Source organism: Cupressus sempervirens, chromosome 5 (assembly GCF_028749045.1).
Source record: "Cupressus sempervirens isolate cs-2001-9-10 chromosome 5, ASM2874904v1, whole genome shotgun sequence".
Classification (NCBI taxonomy): Eukaryota; Viridiplantae; Streptophyta; class Pinopsida; order Cupressales; family Cupressaceae; genus Cupressus; species Cupressus sempervirens.
This window is the reverse complement of record NC_143122.1, coordinates 383,196,625-383,216,611: the sequence shown is the minus strand read 5'-3', so window position 1 is coordinate 383,216,611 and position 19,987 is coordinate 383,196,625. Positions and strand designations below refer to the sequence as shown.

The 19,987-nt window shown below is 34.3% G+C and overlaps 1 pseudogene across 1 annotated transcript in view; it reads left to right on the top strand.

Annotated features, from left to right (window-relative positions):
- Positions 1 to 19,987, top strand: part of LOC149556373 (tryptophan decarboxylase 2-like) — a 377,028-nt pseudogene that overhangs the window by 39,707 nt on the left and 317,334 nt on the right. The window contains exon 6 of the transcript XR_016364544.1: positions 5,867 to 5,926. The product of XR_016364544.1 is annotated as a tryptophan decarboxylase 2-like (transcript). The remainder of the gene's footprint in view (positions 1 to 5,866; positions 5,927 to 19,987) is intronic.

Genomic DNA, 19,987 nt, shown 5'->3' with positions numbered 1-19,987 from the left:
TGAGGAGTGCACCCTGAGCAATTTCAGTCCTTGGCTCTTAGCTGAATAGGTTCAGTCTAAGGCTCATGCTCTTGTAGCAAGTTGCCAAAAAGGTTTCGTGGATGACCACCCAAAAAAAAATCTTTGAAATAATGAAAAATAAAGGTGTAGTGTGGCATAGTGCCACACTAGACAATAATTTAAAAAACATAGGAACAAGGGTTTATTCTAAACCCAACTGCATTTTTTTCTTATTTTATGTTAACATAGCATTACTTTTTCAGCACTCCTAGGGCCAATCATGGTTTATGTCTAAGTGCAATTATGACTTGGATAATTAGAGTATGTCTCATGCAAACCAACTACCTATGTTACAAACATGTTGTACTACATAGTTTTTGCAAGAACTAAGGTTTTATAGGGCAATATAATGTCAAATTAATTCTAATGTCTTCCTCTCATTAAGAATATTTAGTATTAGGAAAAAAAAAAGCATTCCTATTGACAAGTTATGAAAGTTTTTAAAGCATGATTCAATATCATACCAATTTGTACCAACGCTCCACAGAGTTTCCGAGATGAGGACGTTTTAGGGGATGGGGACATGTTTCCGGTATAGGTACAGGTCGAAGCCAAAATTTAGGGAATGGAACCTTAGGGGACGACGATTAAAAACATAGGGGATTTTTATAAATAGCGATGTAATTCAAATATGTATATCATAACATTGATAAAACATTCACCATAGACATTTTAGAAGATCAATACATGGAATATTATAAAATGGGAAATACTAAGTACTTCCATTATAATAATATTACATACATATTTAGAAAAAATCGAAATGCCTAGAGGCTCCAAGTATCATGCTGAAATCAGAATGTTATAAAGAGAAGTCCAGCTAAAATAGTTAGAAAATACTAAATGCAATCTTTCCTCGCTAAACACAATCTTTCCTCACTACTGCTACTGCTCTCATGTTTTTTTCCTTCCTCTTAGCAAGAATGTCAAAACTAAAAATGATTAGAAGAGTTAGTGTTTTTATGGACCAAATATGATTGTATATTTTTATTATGTCTTTAAGACGACTAGGGGCCATGCAGACAGCAAAAAAAGAAAAAAATGTTTTTTTGGGGGCACTTTGCCTTTAGCAGATTGGCTGGAAAAAAGGGGATGGCCGATAGTTTTGGGGATGGATAGGGGATGACAAAACCATCCTTAGTATTGGTGGTTGCCCCCAAGTTTCCTACTGAAAAAATTGGGCGTTTTGGGGACGTTTCCGAATTTTCCAAAAAGGGGACAACTTAGGGGACGACCAAGATCTGTCCTTGCATCCTTGTTTCATCCCCAGTACGGGCACGACCCCGAAACCATAGGGGACGCGTCCCTGTGGAACGTTGATTTGTACCCATTGCTCCATCCAATAGAAATCCATAAGTTTAAGAATGCGTAACCCAATACTCTAAAAGGATATCTACACCAAAGTAACGAGACTTGGACCCGGCTCGGACTCGGCAGGGTAACTCGACTCAGACTCGGTAGTGACTCGGCAAAGTGATAAAACCCTTGAAATTTAGAGATTTTTTGGATTTAAATTAATTCCATGCACCAATTATTGAATAAAGATTAAAGACACAATAACATCATAAAATAGAAGATAATTTGATCACATACATAACATATATCAATTACGTAACTACAAAGGTAAAATAAAAATAAAAATCGGCCGAGTTAGATGAGTCAGCCGAGTCACCTAGGCGAGTCAGCCAAGTCACCCTGTCGAGTCAGGCGAGTCGGGTGAGTCAGCTTAGTTGACCTGCCGAGCCAAGGTCATGGGTCATTTTGACCCGGCTAAGGCAACTTGACTTGCCGACTTGGATGACTCACCCGACTCGTGGCGAGTCTCGTTACTATGATCTACACCCATGATCAACTCATCCTTATGCATAAATTTTCTCCTGATGTTGTAATACAAGAGATATAAACATATGCATAGCAGAGGCTCAACTACAACCCTTGTTTCTGGACCTCAATGTTTTGCATGACATTTAGGTCTTGGTGAAGCACTTGAGAATGCAAGAAGTAGTCACATACCATATATAGAGGAGCTTAGGGACATTCAATCAAAGGAGCGACAAGGAGAAAATGATATAGATCTAGTGGTAATGGAGGAATAAGAAGAAAATTAGTTTAATTCCAATTTCTTATTTTGCTTGTCAGAGGATATTAATAATGTTTGTTCATATGAGATGACAATTATAGATACATGGCATGTAAAGCCATATTTTGTTCTATCTGATCAAGGTCATATCTAGATTATAAGAGCCTTTTGTAAATGTACTTTCAAACTATCTTCATAATATTAATATTTTTCAGGCTTTTAACTTTTTGCTTTAAAAAAGGAGATAATCAATAGTCTCAAAGAAGATTAGAAATTAAACCATTTACTATGCATTGAGCATACTGTGACAACAAATAAGGCTGTAACATTATTGAGTTAGATACTCATTGATGGAATGTTGTGTATATGTGCTATTAAGGATGGAAAGCCACCATTTGCTAATATATATTTATTAATAACAAAATCAGAATTATAATTATGAATATAGTTATATGCTATGAATATATGTATACTTTTTGTAATACAAGAGATATAATCTTATGCATAGCATGTTCCTTAATCACTTGTTATAGCCCCTTAAGAGGGTAAGTTAGTGTTGTGTAAGGAGAGGTGGAGTAAAACCACACAAAGTAGGTAAATCCCAAGACGGAATAGTGACAGGGTCCTAAAGCCTTGAGGGAACCTACTTGTAGCTTGGTGTCAAGTGCCCCATGACTAGTAAACTGCATTCTCCTTAGGATTAGGTTTAGGAGAGAAGTAAGGGATCAGGGCTTCAATATGTTAACTACCGCATGTATTCTGAACAATTTATAGTTTTCTTTGATTGGATTGATTTGGACACATAGTAATTTGCATAAATTATGAAAATTGATAGCCTCCTAGTTGGGGACATTACATATTATCTTTGTAATATCAATTTGTATTGTTTTCAATCCAAAAATCTAAAGGTGAAACTGAGAACCTCAGAAAAAAAGGGTGTATATTACATCACATATAACATACACACAATTGTATTGAGAAGGAACATTGCACCAAATTAAATAAATAGGTGCCTCTTTAGTATTCTTGCAGACTGTACATGCTCTCCAACATTACTCAGATTTACTCATATATGTAAATCTGTAAATTGATAAACCCAACTCATATATGTAGAGGAAGATCATGTTAGGCACGATTATTGAACATAACGGTTTGCCTTGGACCTAATCATAACCATTATTAACTCCATCTTTTTATAAAAGAACAAATATGTTATGCTTGTGTAATCTTTCTTCATTATCTACAAATTTTTACATGCAACTATGCATGTGTACAACTCATAACATATTATATGCAAATACATTAAATGTTCACCTTTTAGGAAAACCATTTTAATTGCATCAACCACTTAATTAAGCTGAGAGGCAATTTATGTTAGAAAAGTTAGTTTGGAAGATATCACCTCCTCGGTTGAGATTATTCTCGAAATCATGTAGGGCACAGTAGTAAAAGCTATAGGCTTCTATAATGTAACTTGTGATTATAAAATTTTTGGCCATGGCTTCCATTAAGTCCTGACTTTTAAGTCATCCCTCGCTACATTTTAAAGGTGCCTAACATTTCTTATCAAGTTTGTATTCATGAATTGTTTGTTTTTACCATTCCAACTTTGCGAGGAGCAAATATTTATTCTACCATTTTCTTCATAGATATTATACTTTTATAATGAATTTTCATTATTTTGATATTTTACCATTGGTTTTTCATTATGGCTCAGAATCTTGAGATTATTAGGAAAACCAAAGAGATATAAGATTAGAGGTATCATAACATCGATTGTACACCTTTGTAAATATATTCTTATAGGCTTTCATTGCCAAATGATGTATTTAGAACTTATGCTCAAGGTCGTTGATGATTGATAATAGGCTCGAAATATCAGAATATACTAAAGGAATCAATTTCAAAAGTTGCAACCTTTTGAAGCATGGAAAACGCGATAGAGGAAAACTCCTAGTTCCCAATAGTGGCATGGTGGTTTCCCACCACTCTCATAGTTTTGCAGCCATTGTTGTGATTCTAGCATTGGCAACTATGAAATTCGTTGTTTCCTACCCAAAACCATAGTTGGCAAAATTGTAGTTTAATCTGCGATTAGATACAAATCACTGAGTTTATTTGCTGGGTGAGTTTTTTCCAGAAAAAATCGCCGATTCAAGAAATCGTTCAGTTCTAAAAACTCACGATTTTTTACTTCAAACTCAGCCGGGCTTGAGGCTTAGCGATATTGGCCAGAACATCCTTTTTTTCAACACCAATTTTGTTATGTGCATTTGGAGGCTTGAGGAGGGGAGAGAAGAAGGGTTCCAAGGGATTCTTAGGTGATTGCAAGCTATTGAAGGCGAATTTGAGTAGAGCTGGAAAGAGGAAGATGTGATTGTATTGATGTATTTAGTAATTTACTATTGAGTATTTACTTCTAGACTTCTAGTTTGACATAAACTATTTACTATTTTGCTTTCCGCCATCAACATTCCTTATGAGAATTCAATTTCGTACCCACCATGCATTCATATATAGCTAAACTTTGCTTGTTTCTTTTGTGTTCACTTTAATTAACTCATTAAATGCATCTTCTCATTACAATTTGCAAAAAAAATTGTAGTTTTAATTAAATTTTAGCAGTTTTTTTAGGTTCCCGAGTTTTTTTGAAAAATTGACTGATTTTTAACCAATTAAACTTTTAGGGGCTTGGCGAGTTTTCCAACTATGCCTAAAACCACTTTGGAAAAGGGATTACATTTTTTCAAAGGTTTCCACCCTTGAATACTCACATTGAGGAGTTGGTTGTTCACCAAATCCCCTAGCCAAGGTGGTACTTCATGCCCTGCTATTGTGGACAAGTTTTAGTCTAATGTGTGTAAAACATGCAAAGTACAAAACATTTATTAAAATCCTCCTTTTTTCAAACACTTTACATAGGTGGGCAAGTACACATGAACTACACTAAGCGAAGCTATGACCATTGCTTTCTTACAAAAAATCTTTTTACTTCACACAAACTTCATTAAGGTGTTGACAATCTATGCCAGTATATAATCTTTTTCTAACAATACCTTTCTTCTTCCATCATGTGCCTAGAAAAATGATATTGCACATTGATATGCTTTGTCCGAGAATGATAAGTTGGATTTTCAGTTAAGTAAATTGCAGCTTTGATATTCAGAGTATTTTTAAATAGTTTTCTTTAAAAAACCAACATACAAACACAATCTATGTAGCCATTCAACTTTATTTGCATGCATTAGGTTGTGCCAAGTGCCTAGCATTTCTACGACTTGTTGAATTTGAAAGGCCTTAAACCATATTAAATGGTTCTTCATTTTTTCTGTGTTCAAACCTTTGGGCTTTGTTGAGTGCTTTTGCAGATATGGTAGTATTCAATGGAAGAGCGCTTGAACTCAAGAATATATTAGTGGAGATGGTGCCCCCTTGCTTCTTGTTTATTAGTTCTTTTGTAAACAGCTTGTTGACTCTTGTTTTGTCTAAGACTAGAATTAGGACAAAAGTCCTAAAGATCTTATAAACGGAACTTGTGAATTGCTGCATGTGGGTTTTACTATTTAGTCACCATTTGTGTATTCATTCCAACTGGTAATGAATTATGGAACTGTTTTTCTTTTTACAGTTTATTCAAATTCTTCTTTCCTAAGTATCTAGAATATCAATTAGGCATCTTTCTAGTGTTCTATATATATCTGAAAGTTTTGGCTTCTATTCTTTCAGGTTGGTACAACTTCATCATCTGCTGTTGATTCTTTGAAGGAGCTTTGAAAAATAGCTCAGGTAGTCATGATATTTTATCCCCATCCTATCATTTCACTATTGCATATATGTTGGGTTTTGCATAGAACAAATAATTCACGTGTTAAAGTTTAAACTCTGAATGGATTATTTGAAACTCACAAAGATTGAGGCAAGCTTCAGTCCTTACTTTTCCAAGCTTTCCTACTTTCCTAAGTTCACTTTTCCAAATTCGGAATTCTTAAACAATGTCAATCTTTTCAAGTTCTTGTTTGTAGTAGAGGGAAGAAAAATGAGTGGAGAGGATATTGTATTTCACCTTAATAACAGTTATAATATATTGGGTATTAACACATAAGTGAAAATGAAACATTATGTATGGGTTAACTGAGTTACTTATTAGAATATTGATATAATAAAGTGTACCTACATTTGTATCTTATAAATACGTTTGTTGCATCTTAGTCATAAGGTGCTGAACTTCCATTAATAAGGTGTTATAATAATAAATATCGGAATTTATATATTGTTGTTCTCTCTCCATGATGGGAAACCATCTCTCTTTAATCTTAATCTTTTGTTCCCACTACATTTAATTAAGGCATAGAATTGATCTTGTGAAGGAAATTCTGAAGGCTCAAGGGAAGGTTGTGAGTGTTTCTTTGCGATTGTTAAGACATGAGAAATTCTAATGTCCTCTTCTTGCACCTCTAGCTTAAAATGAATTTTCCATTAGCTTATTCCTAGGTTCATATAAGCTAAGAGAATATCGTTAGGGGATTCAATGTCCTAAGGTGATCTCCAATAGTGATTTTCAGATTTTTTTGGCAAACTTTCCATTTTGGGCATGTTGCTATTTTAGCACCTAGTCTTGGCCTCTATTGCTCCTTAGTGCAATGTAGTCTTTTCTAGTTTCGACCTTGGCGAGTTCAGAAATTTCTTTCACAGAGATTTTATTTTTATCAATATTTTTTATAAAATTGCTTTGTGAATTAAGTGGGCATGTTGTGTTTATAAAGCATAACCCTTGTGCTACTCATAGTGAAGTAACAACTTAAAGCTGTTTCTAAAATTGGGCCAATTAGACATCCTATGTTGATGCCAAAGAAGGGGGAAGTTTAATGTTTTGAAAGCTTTTTTAATGATTTTTCCAGGTGACACAAATGTTGAATAAGGGAATAACGTGAAAGATTAAATGCTATTTTTTGAGGACAAAAGCTAGTTGAACCTCTTGGAGGCTTTGTCATGTGCTTTGAAAATAGCTTTGGAGGGAAAGTGAATTCAAATTGAAGAAAGGTTGTCCTAACTCATCCCTCTCTCTTTATATTCTCATCTTGAGCTCTTTTTTTGGGTTGTGCATGCTTAGTGAATTAACAATTCAAGGTTTCTTTTTTATAGTGGGCCAGTTAGACATCCTAGGTTGATGCCAAAGAAGGGGGAAGTTTACTGAGAAGTAGTACATGGTTGGGACAAAATATAGGCTTCTATTGTTTGAAGATTAGGCATGCCAATACCATAATCCTCCCACCATAAATCTACAAAAAAAAATTTAGAAATATTAAAAATTTAAATGAGTAAAAGATGTAACAATCATTATCAAGTTTCTAATATTTTCTTGTAGTATTGAACAAAACGTTTTACTTGGTTGTTTGTCTCCTATCAATTTCTTGTTGTGAAGCAAAGAGTCTCCCCTCTGCACCCTTGTAGATCTTGAACAAGGATCATTTTAAAATTCAGAAATATGAACTGTCAATCTCAACAATGAACATTTCAAAATTCATAAATACGATATAGAAAATCTTAAATCTCACCTCCAACTCATCCAGAACCTTGTCTCGCAAGCCATGGTTTGGTGCCATCTTACCAATGCGTCTAACAACACTTGCCATAAACAAGGATCGTTTTTAAATTCAGAAATATGAATTGTCAATCTCAACAATGAACATTTCAAAATTCATAAATACGATATAGAAAATCTTAAATCTCACCTCCAACTCATCCAGAACCTTGTCTCTCAAGCCATGGTTTGGTGCCATCTTACCAATGCGTCTAAGAACACTTGCCATGACCTCTTCAACAACCCTAAATGAATTGAAGAAGTAGAATTGTGGGTTCAAGAAGTAGGCCAAAGCATGTTTCCTTTGGTGGAGTTGGTTTTTCCACCTATGATCAGTGGTTTGCCAAAGAATTTCATATTGTCTTGAACTACTGCCATAATAATGTGAAATGGCCTCGTTGGCCTTATCAGTGAAATCAAATGGCATGACCTCTTCATCCACCATACAAAGAACCCTTACCAAAGGTTTTGTCACCTAAAAAAATGAGAACTACTTTTAAATATTTCAAAATTAATCCCTAAAAATAGAAAATAGATGTCTTGTATAAAATTGATGTGGTTGTTACTTGCCTTGATCAAATCTTCTCCACTCTTGTTAAACCCATCATAAAAAAATACTTACTATGCTCTCTACCTTATGTTTTTTGGAGTATGTAGACTCCAATCAGGCATCAGGCACAAACATTTGGTTAAGTTGAGGAATGGCACCAAGTGTGCTTTGCAATGTGAGGAATTGGCCCGAAAATTGTCCCACTCTTGATTGCACAATGTCTTTTCCATCTAGGTGTTTTCTCATCAATGAGAGGACCCAATTATGGTATAGATGAATTTGGCTACACTTTTAGCATCTCCAAGCACCCTTTTTTCCCATCTAATCTTCCCATTGTCCTCTAACTTAAGTCCAAGCAATGTGTAGCATGAGGACTCAATGTAATTTCAAGATGTCTATCCATAAGCATTTTTCTTGCGGTTACATATGCATCTCCATTGTCCATGATAATTTGGACAACATTGTTAACTCACAACTTTTGGGATCACCCCATCTAACAAATTGCATAAAGTCTCAACGTTTTTTATTTCATTTGGGGCATCTATAAACTTGAATAGGATTGCACCATTAGAATCCATACATAAATTGAGTTCTTTTTCATCCATTCGTCCATCCATCAGATAAGAAGTTGCATCCTTTTGTCCATAATATTTTTTGATCATCAACCAGCACTTGTGTATTTTTCACGGATTGCTCTAGTAACGGCCCACTAAAGTCTTTAGTTGTTGGGGCCCTAAAGCCCTTGCGTGCAACTGTAAATGCAGATATCAAAACTTCCCAGTATAAGTTGTTTCCAGCATTAAAAGACAAATTGTTGTAGTACCAAAAATACATTGTTGGAATCCTTGAAATATCACCGTGGAGAAATAAATACAAAATTTTCAGTAGAGGCTATTATATGTGTCGTCCTCAATTTTGGCTTCATAAGATTGTGGCAAGCCTCCACAATTTTCTCATGTATTCGTAGGTGTATCTTCTTTGTTTAATGTATTGGTAAAGTGTTATGAAGGCAATTCTTTATCCTTGAATTATGCTCTATGTAACTTTATTTGTGCATTTCTTTTGAATGTTTCCATCAAGTTAGATCCTCACATGTTTGTAAGAAAGAGTTATAATTCTTTGACTGCGAACGCTTGATATTTGGTAATATTTCACATCTTTTCTTCATTTTTCTTTTTATTGCAAATATTTTTGAGTCTTGTTTTTGCCTTATGATAATAGCCCTTACAATCTTGTTCGTTTCAAGCTAACTTAGGCCTCAAACAAAGTTGTCTAGCTCAAGTTATAAAGGAAAAGGTGGGGGTTTTTAGGTCGGCAACACATCTTGTTTAAAAATCCTCGAAAAGTGGGCTTTTTTTTATTGACAATTATATGGAATAAGATTTTTTTCTAAATATTTGAAGTGAATTTTAACATCCATTTAAAAATTTCAGCTCATTCTAAGTTGATTTGACCATAATTTTTAATGTTTTATGAAAATTAGCCTTTTAAAGTCTATTTTCGTGTTATTGTATTGAAAACTATTGTTATTTATTAAATATAACTACACAAGACATCTAAAATGGATATAGGTGGGGTTTTATTAGTCATTGCATATCATCAACATGCAAATCACCTTATAAAAGCCCATTGTCAATTAAATATAATTCCTAAATACATATAGGACTTTTTAAATGCAATAACATTTTTATATCACTTATATGCTTATAAGTGGGGAATTCGAACCCAAGTGCACCTGTTATTGCATTTTAAAAGTCCATTAATGTGTTTTTTGACTTGAGTTATGATTTAAATGCATCATGGCTGGGAATTAGAACCCAAAAGCATATGTATTAAAAATTACATGTGTTTTTGCATCTTAAAAACTTCTCTATACTTCTCCAATAGAGGCATTTGGACATGTGAATGCATATGGTGTAGTTTTTGAAGTGAAAAGCACTTTTTTACTATAAAAAACACATCATTACATTTATTAACACTAGAAACTCATTATGGTGGGGAATTCATTGCCAAAAGCACATGCTTTTGGATCTAAAAAACATGTGTTTAATTATAAAGAGAGGTGTTTATAGCCAAAACTCATAAAGTGACATTTTTGAACCCAAAAACATGTGTTTTGGCCATGAAAAAACCCATCATTAATCTCTATCACATGCATTTTGATCAAAACTCCTTTGGTGGCAATTTCTAAGTGAAAAACACATGTTTTGGAGTTGTAAAAACCTTATTTTGGGCATTTTCAGAAAAAAACGGTTTTTTGGAGCAAAGAAGCACAAGATTTATCACCAAAATTCAAAGGTTTCTTCCTCCAATAGGGTAGTTTTTGCACAAAATCCATCAAAGATCATTCTTAGCTCATCAAAAGTGCAGATATGCAGACATTTTATTAAATTTTACAGTCCCTTCAGGGCACGTTTTTGCACAAAAGTGCCTTATGTTTGATCATATTTCTCCATCAAATCTTTAAAGTGTTGTCTCAAGGTAAGTTCTAGGGTATAACATTCATTTTCAGCCTGTTTACAACTCTTTTCAAGTTGCATTTGATGCCTTGGATACCATTTTTGATATGCATTGCATATTGCTTGGTCAAAATGGTTGCTATTATTATGCATTTTTAATCTCCAACTACCTATACTTGGAAAGGTACGAAGTTTTACTCAAGAATGCAGTCATTTTGCAAGGATTGAGTCAAGATTTGAAGTCAATTTAACTCTTATTCATGCAATCTTTTTAAATCCAAAAATCTCATTGGATTCATTTTCAGATTTTGCATAAGAGGTTTTCATGATGAAAAAAGGTCAGATTCTTTACCAATTTCATAGGGCTTTGTTGTATATATTTGTTCTTTTGTTTATGGAAGTCATTTCATTTCAATTTTCAGATTTGTATAATGTATATGATGTGCTTCTATTTTCTGTCTAAATTCTCCAAGTTGCATGTGCAAGTACTTTATCTTACTTGTACATGTAGTCGGGATTAAAAACTCTGTTATTGAAAAAAAAAATCATGAAAAGTGAGCTCATTTACCACATGCTTTTGCATCTGAAAACCCTACCTTTATGCTTGTATGCACTTCATTTGCGCTTTTTATATTGCTGCCTTGTGACTTAAAACTCATGCTGGTGGTTGCTTGCACGTTTCCTTACGATGAAAACATAAGAATTCATAAGTAGATGTTATGCTTCCCATTATCTATACATTTTCCATGTATACCGAAAACCCATATTTGGCTTTTATCACCATTTAAGCACTCATGTTGAGCTCAAATTTTTGTCCATTCGCTGTCTCAAATGTTTCCAACCATACACCGTGTGCAATGCTCCCAAAAAACCTTGTTTTTTAGTTTTTCCCCCATTTAAAGAGCTGATTTTATGCATGCAAGGAAGAAAGCGCAACACAACGCAATTATGATCACATAATGGAGCCTACAAGGAGGTGAAAGAATGATTGCAAACATCAAATGCTTTCAAGAGAAAAATGGTCAATGAACACTCAACGAAACAATCAAGGATGCATATTCATATTCCGGTCCGAGATGCTTCCACCAACCTAAGCACATCATTCATAAAGCATTCCTTTAGTAGCATGAAGACCAAAAATGTTGATGCAATAGATGTTGTGTCTTGTTAGACACTTCAAATATTTTCATCATGTAGTAATTTGTAATCGACATATTGCATGTAATGAAAAAACAAGATGTAATTGCATGTGGTAGTTGTTGATCTCTAAGCCTGAGTTTCCTATTAGTGTCTAACACTTAGTCATTTCTAGGGTAGAGTTGGACGGTCATCACTGCGACCAAGCCATCTAGAGAAGGCCGAGCTCTGAAAGGACTTGTCTATCTATCAATACATGGTGAGCAAGTCAAAGGTTGCCGAGCACCCTAGTTGAGACCGAGCAAGCATACAAGCCTAGTAATTCAGTTGAGACTAAGCAAGCAGAAAGTCAGTTATTGCCAAGTGAACAAAATATGTGGAGGCCAATTGACAACATGAATGTTAGTTATGGCCGAGCATTAGAACATTCAAGTGTTGAGTAAACCATTATTGACATATGAGTTTGTAATTGCACAAACACTTATGTAATTCATTCTAGCCAACCTCTATACGACACTTAAGGATCAAAGAGATAATTAAGGAGGAAATTAAGTATTTTGTCAGAAGGTATTGATCCCTAGGCAAACAGAATTACCAGTCAGAAAATCAGAATGGAAAATGACAAAAAGGATGAAATATATATCGTTGATCCTAATCTAGAACCTTTGAGGATTATCTATTTAAGAAGGATTCCTAACCTAAAAATTGCATAGAGAGTGTGTGTGAGTCATATGAAGCGAAGTGAAAAAGTGAACAAGCTAAGTACAGAGCGAAGGAGTTTAGATAGTGCAACCAGAGCAGTGAAGGACAGAATAGACAATCAGATAAGGAGATCAGATTTTGGAGAGAGGAGATCTGTAATCAGCTTTTAGAGAAAACCGAAGGGTCAGGTACTGAATCAATTCTAATAGATTGAGTCAGGGCAAATCTCTTAACAAAGTGGTTCTAACAGACCTACTTCAAGTCTCCTAATAGAGTGCTTACTTTATTGTAAGTGTAAAAGCTTTTCACAAGGTAAGACCTAACAGTCTTAAATGCTTTTGACAGAGTAGACCCCTCACATGGTAGATCATCTGATATGATCAAATTGTAACCCTAGTAGGTTAACTTTGTTGTTGCAATAGTGAAGATTTGTGGGTTTCATCCCCACCCTAGTTTTACATTCATACTGAAGTGTTCCTGGGTTACCAAAATCATTATGTTATGTGTTAATGATTTTCATGGATGTTATGCTTAGATAGATTTCATTTCAGCATTACATATTTATGGTTTTATGGTATAAGTTTATAGATATGAGATGGATTAGGCGTGAAATGTTTTAGCAGAGAAAGGTATTATAAATCTCGATTCACGCCTCCCCTCGTCCGCCCCCCTTCTTAGTATCTTGTTTCCCATTAAGATTCCCAACAATGGTATCACATGCAATGTTGTAACATATAATCAGGTTGCAAGTGCATTAGGCACACAACTTTGAATAAGTCAAAGTTAGAAGTTTGTTAGGGAATAAATTAAGGTGGTAAAAGGTTTTTCCTTTTTTTCTCCACCTTTCCCTCCACTCTTTTCCTATATAAAAGAGGGAGCTCATTGTAAATAATCATCATTAGGCAACACAAGAAAATGTTTTCAATTTGTATTATGCACTTTGAGACTTTGTGGTTGGATGTAAATCTGATTTGCATTCAATAAAAGAGGCAGGTTATTTTGAGACTTTGTGCCAACCCAACCTGTTTTGTGACAATATTTTCTTGAATTGGTTGCGAGTTTTACTCATTTGCTGAAGAGGTATTTGAATTCAATTGTGCTTACTTTGAACTGCCTATTGCTTTTTGTAATGTCCCTTGCTAGATTTCCTTGGAATTAAGGAACAACAAACCCATTTCCTACAAATCTTGATTGTTGATCTCATTGTTAATTTGTATGATAAGGATGACAAGAGTAATAACTAGTATCAATTGCAGCTATTTCTAGTGACTGTAGACTTTTCAACGTGACTCCTACGTAATGATTCCTTAAATGATATTATCACCAATGAGTAAGCATCCAATGTAATTGTATACATAACGATCATTAATTAGATATTATGTGTTGCATATGAGGTAAAGTCTGACATATTCGTCTACATGATTTTCATACCAATTCCTAACTTGACTATTTACAAGTGTATAGTCTTCATAATAACTAGTGCTTACATTCCTTAGTTTAATAGCTGGGTATGAATTAACATATCAATTATTCTTCTTCCATGTAATGGCTTGATGACATAACTATCACAATATTATGTTGATAATGATGTATTTGGAATCAAATAAGTTCTTGGCGTCCACATATGGGAATAGACACATGCATGAAATTGTATTGGAACCGATTATTATCTCCTTAGTCGCTGATTGGGTTAGTGTACAAGGTGAAATGTGAAGCAATCATATAAGGGCTCAACTACTTCACATTTTGGGGGTTGATTAACCTTGTACCTCGAAGGGAAGTTAAGAAGTTAAGGAGATTAATTAGATATTATGTGTTGCATACGAGATAGAGTCTCTCACATATTCCTCTACATGATTTTCATACTGATTCCTAACTTGAATATTTACAGGTGTATAGTCTCCATAATAACTAGTGCTTACATTCCTTAGTTTAATAGCTGGGTATGAATTAACATATCAATTATTCTTCTTCCACGTAATGGCTTGATGGCATAACTATCACAATATTATGTTGATAATGATGTATTTGGAATCAACTAATTCTTGGCGTCCACATATGGGATCAGAGTCATTAGACACATGCATGAAATTGTATTGGAACCGATTATTATCTCCTTAGTCGCTGATTGGGTTAGTGTACAAGGTGAAATGTGAAGCAATCATATAAGGGCTCAACTACTTCACATTTCGGCCTCTAAGGGAAATTTAAGGAGATTGATCCTTTCAATCTCAACTTTAAGGTAATAGATCTAAGAAGATTTGTGCCAACCCAATGATGAAGGAGCACTAATGCAAACAAAGATCTAATGGTTATAGAGTTGGAAACAAAATGCCAAATGTTTAAAACCCTAAGGTAGCTAGAGCTATGGAGTGTAGCAATGAAAGTAGATGTGCAACGCAAAGTTGAATGTATGGAAATGGAAATGTGTATTTACTATGGAGAAGGAAGGAAAACTCACCTTGCAAAATACAAACCTGAAAACAGACTATCAAACGATCTTCGGAACTGTTGAATCTTGCTTATTGGACTGAAAACTTTGAGATCTACAAAACCCATAAATCGTTCGGTTGTCTGTCAAGGTTGAAATGGAGAAGCAAGGTGTAATGTCCCCTTTCTAGAGCACGATCCAATAAGAATAATAAGTAAGATTAAATAAATAATTAAAAATAATAAAATAATACATAGTTGTAAACAAATAACATTATAATTATATTAAATAAAAGAAAAATGAATTTAATATTAGAAGAGCTTAATGTTTATCATATTGTATAATACATTTAATTCAATATAAGTACTACTAAATAATGATATTAAAATATAATTAGAGTTATGACCAAAATGCATGTCTGAAGGGACACAACCACACAATGTAAAGTTATTTATAGCCGGTCTTTAAGACATTCGATGGGAGGAAAAAAATATAAGAACAAGTAGCAGATTATTCAGGGTAGAGAAGAATATAAAAGAGAGGAATATCAAAAATATACGCAGAGAAGTAATCGGCAAAAAAGAAAACATTGAAACAATTCAGAATCCATTAGATCACTGAGACGGGCAAGTGCCGATAAAGGGATCAGAGAAACTTAAACTTTGAACACTTATTCCTTAGCAAATATATCATGGGGGAACATCATTGCATTGGATAAGAAACATTCCATACATCAATAACTCAAAGAAGGAAATGTAGGAACATTAGTGTACATGGAGTAGAGAAATATATTGATCACTGTCATTGGAATGATATTGCTTACTACACACAACAAAACCAAACACATCAGCACCATATAAATAGCAGAAAAAGGAGAAGTTCAGGGATTAGAATTTGTATTCAGAAAAAAATAACAATGGAATGGAGGATTGATATTTTGTCAATCAGCATGTGTAGTATACACACAATGCTGGAAACAAAACAGTGACAGCCGATAGATCACAAAGACCATCGGAGATTCATTGAGGAACATTACACGGACTGCCAACAACTCAGAAGATGTCAACACAAGAAGCTGCTAATTGCCAAGGAAGACAAATGGGGAAATGTATAGTATAGAGAATTTCACCATAAAGGAATTCAAAACTAGGATGAGGAATTCACCATAAAGGAATTCAACAAATGATGGAGGAGGCAAAGCAATAGAAAAGAATGATATTAAATAATCAAAGAAAGCATCGATATCATCGATACAGGAAAGTTATGATTCCATCAAAGATAATAATATTGGTTGCAATCATATTTGAGGACTTGACCCTTATAATCTTTTGGTGATACTACAATATTGTCATTATTATCAAATAGAGACATTGCAGTACTAAAGTCTGGAAATAAGAAGAGTCTGATTGATCTTATTGATTAAAATAAAAAGGTCAAACACAAACTAATGGTATATATATGAAGGGGCATGTTAGTAATTAAGAGATTACAATAATTAAACACATTACAAAGACAACAATTATCGAGATCTAATCGATAATCATAATTGAAATGAAATAGTGGAATTATTATTAAGGAAAGAATATAATACTTAATAAATATAAGTCAAGTCCTTTGGAAGGTGACTCCCGTTTTAATTGGAAGATATGCAAAAGCATTCATTTCCACTTCAATAATTATGGATTGGAGTTCTTTTAGTATGAACAAATGTAATCCCAAACCCTAATTGAGGATTTTAAGAGCAAATCAAGTAAGTCCTAATAGGGGACATTACACAGGGTTGAAATGACAAGAATGAAATGCATCTCTACTCAACAATGTCAGATCGTGAAACAATTTAGAGTCTACGAAGTTCTGTGAAAAGGGTTTCCGAATTTGTGCTCTATTTTCCCTTCTAGGATCCACAACCTGCAAGAAAAATGGTTTTGTTTTGCTTATGGGGGGTTTGGCTTGTTCAAACCCCAGTTTAGGAATTAACCTTGAAATTGAATTAATTGAAATGCTGGAAATGTAAGTAAATGTACTAATTTACCTTACAATAGTATGATTTCTCAAATCAAATGCAATGAGCTCTCTTTACTAATTGAATTAGATCAAGAGGAATGTGAATGTGGAAGAAGAATGAATGTAGAAGAAGTATGAATGCATGAGATCTGCTCTCCAATGACTTGCAAAAGGATCTCCTTGGATGTACTTGAAGATGACTTGAATGCGTGAACACTTGAATGCTTGAAGACTTGAAGGTTTGAGTGCTAGTGCATGATAAATGCTTAATCGGAATACTTGACTAATGGATGCAAAATGAGGCAAATGGATGGGCTTATAAAGAGGCCATAATAAGCTTTCTCCCATAGACAGACTGTACTTCAAATTTTGCACCCGAGATTAACCTGGACTCGGGACCTAAAAAACGAACCCAAAATAGGTCCCAAGTAGGGACACATTGCATCCCTCATTGAGCCAATAGGGACACACTGAGTCCTTGATTGAGTAGAGATTGCTAACCTAGCCCTAAAACCCTTGGGATTCCCTTGGGGTCTCAAAACCGGTCCCGGTCTTTCGAAATCATGTATAATTTTTCAATAAAAGTTAATTTCGGTGTAGAAAATAGATTCCAAGTGATTGGTGGAAGGCAAGGGAGAACCCAAGTGGATAGATCCTATGTCGAGTTTTACTCCATGAAATAGGAATACTAAGGAGAATCTATTAGGTCCTACCCTAATTGTGCCTAGGAGAAATGAGAAGAAATAAGAAGAGAAGGGGAGAAATGCAAATAAAAGATGACTCTGCCTTAAATGGGTGCTAAACCATCATTACATTGAAGTGCTTCTAATTTAAGACGGTATAGTTAGATATTTCCAAAATGTTATGTGCAATGTGATATGTGTTATAGAAATAGATCTGCAAATGTAGGCTACAAATACTTAGAGTGATTATATATTTATACTAAGATGTTTCATTCTATTTGAGAGTCTCATTGCATCAGTTATAAATTTTTTTTTATTGTGATCATTACTATAGTGACTTGCAAGTAATATTTAATGCTTGGATGTTGAAGATGATTTGTAATTTGCTATAGTTGCCTCTAAAAGTGGGTTGTCTTATAACTACAATTGCTGCTAGTAGCTGTCGAATAGTGGACGGATATTGTATCCCCCGAATGTGAACATCAATAGGAAATAGAATTTATTTAATACTCCATGATATCACTCAAATCTCTTCCCTATCTATTGTTATTTTTTTTATTTCGATGGATATTGAATTCCTATTTGATCGTATAGATTTTCTGATTTTGGTGTTGTTGCGTATTCCTTCCTAAGTTCCCTATTCCTCCCTGCTTAGAATGATTAATTCTAATTTCCTTATGTATTCATCCTCACATAATGGTTATATTTTTAAAATACATGTTCATTCTTCATTTGCTTCTCAAGAGATACATTCTAATTTCTATTTCCTTTGAATATTGTTTGTCGATACTAATAAATCTTATTACTGATTGGAAAGATGAATTAATGGCCAATGCCCTTCATTAATAATCATTGTTGCGTTTAGCTTATTTTATTTCATATCTTCTATATCCATATTAATAGAATAATACCATGTTATTCGCTCTTGACTGATTGAGACATTGTTGGCATTAGTTGTATTGATTTGTTGTTTTTCTTCCTTTTGAATAAAAGTATGGTTTAGTCAAATATCTTTCCTCAACATTCATTATTCTTTGATATATTCATAATGTTATTGGAATAGTATATTGTTTAATTTCATTGTAATCATCCTTTTATATATTTAATTAATATATATTAAATTGATTATATTAATATATTATATAACATTATTAGTTGATAAATCTCTTGTCTTATTATATTGAAAAAGTACATTTTATGATTGTGTTGATAGTAGATTTCATTATATGTAATGTTCCCATTATAAAATAAATAATAAATTAAACTTTGTAACGGGCTGATTGATTTAATTTATCTCGGACCCATTTTTATTTTGTTTCCAAAGTTTGTGTCGCCGTCAGCTATCTTTGTACACCCTCGGAAGGGTTTTCCCGACGGGTATTTAAGCATGGCTTGTAGGAAGTCTGTAGGTAGGCTTTGGATTATATTTTCTTTGTACTGCGAATTCTTGTTGGAGTTCGGGATTGTTCGCCATTTCGGAAGTGAAAGATCTTCCCTATTTGGCTCGTGTGGTTTCGGTGAGATCCAACCCTCACCCTATTTTGTTGTTGCATGCATCTCTTCGCTCAGATCTGGCAAATTGGAGCACCATCTGTTGGCAATTATCACTCACATTCAAATCTCTATTATTGTGTGGTTTTTTTAATCAGGACCTATTGTGTTTGTGTATGAACAAGAGTGTATTCTGTTTGGATTCCGATACCTATCTATGTGGCTTCCTGACATTTCTGTACTGCTCATACCTTTACCATACGGCCCCCATCCTTCCAAATCATTGCATGGCTTATGCCCTTCCTGCCACTGTACGACTTACTACCGTACAGCCTCCAATTCATTGGTATGGCCTCTAGTTCATCCATACGGTCTTCAAACATTACCGTACGACTGCTTACTTCCTTGTACGGTCGACATAGTCCTTTGACCTGTCTCCTTGTTCCCATACGACATCTAATTCCACTGTATGGCTGCTCTTCTTTCACGTACGGCTTGGCAAATTTCCTCCATACGGCACAACAATCCCTCACCATATGACCTAGTTAATTTCATTATTTGAGCCATCCAATTCTTACCGTACGACTTAGTGATACTTACCATACGATCTCTGTGGCCTTTGTACGGACTCCTGTTCGTCATTTCCTCACACTTGCATCGTACACCATCCATACGACATCTCCTTGTAGGGCATACACACCATTATCCAATTGATTCATTTACCAGAGGAGGTTGGAAACATCATAGTGGTATCAGAGCGCTTCAATCCTACTAGCCTGTGGATAGTGAATGAGAGTTTATAGCTGGAA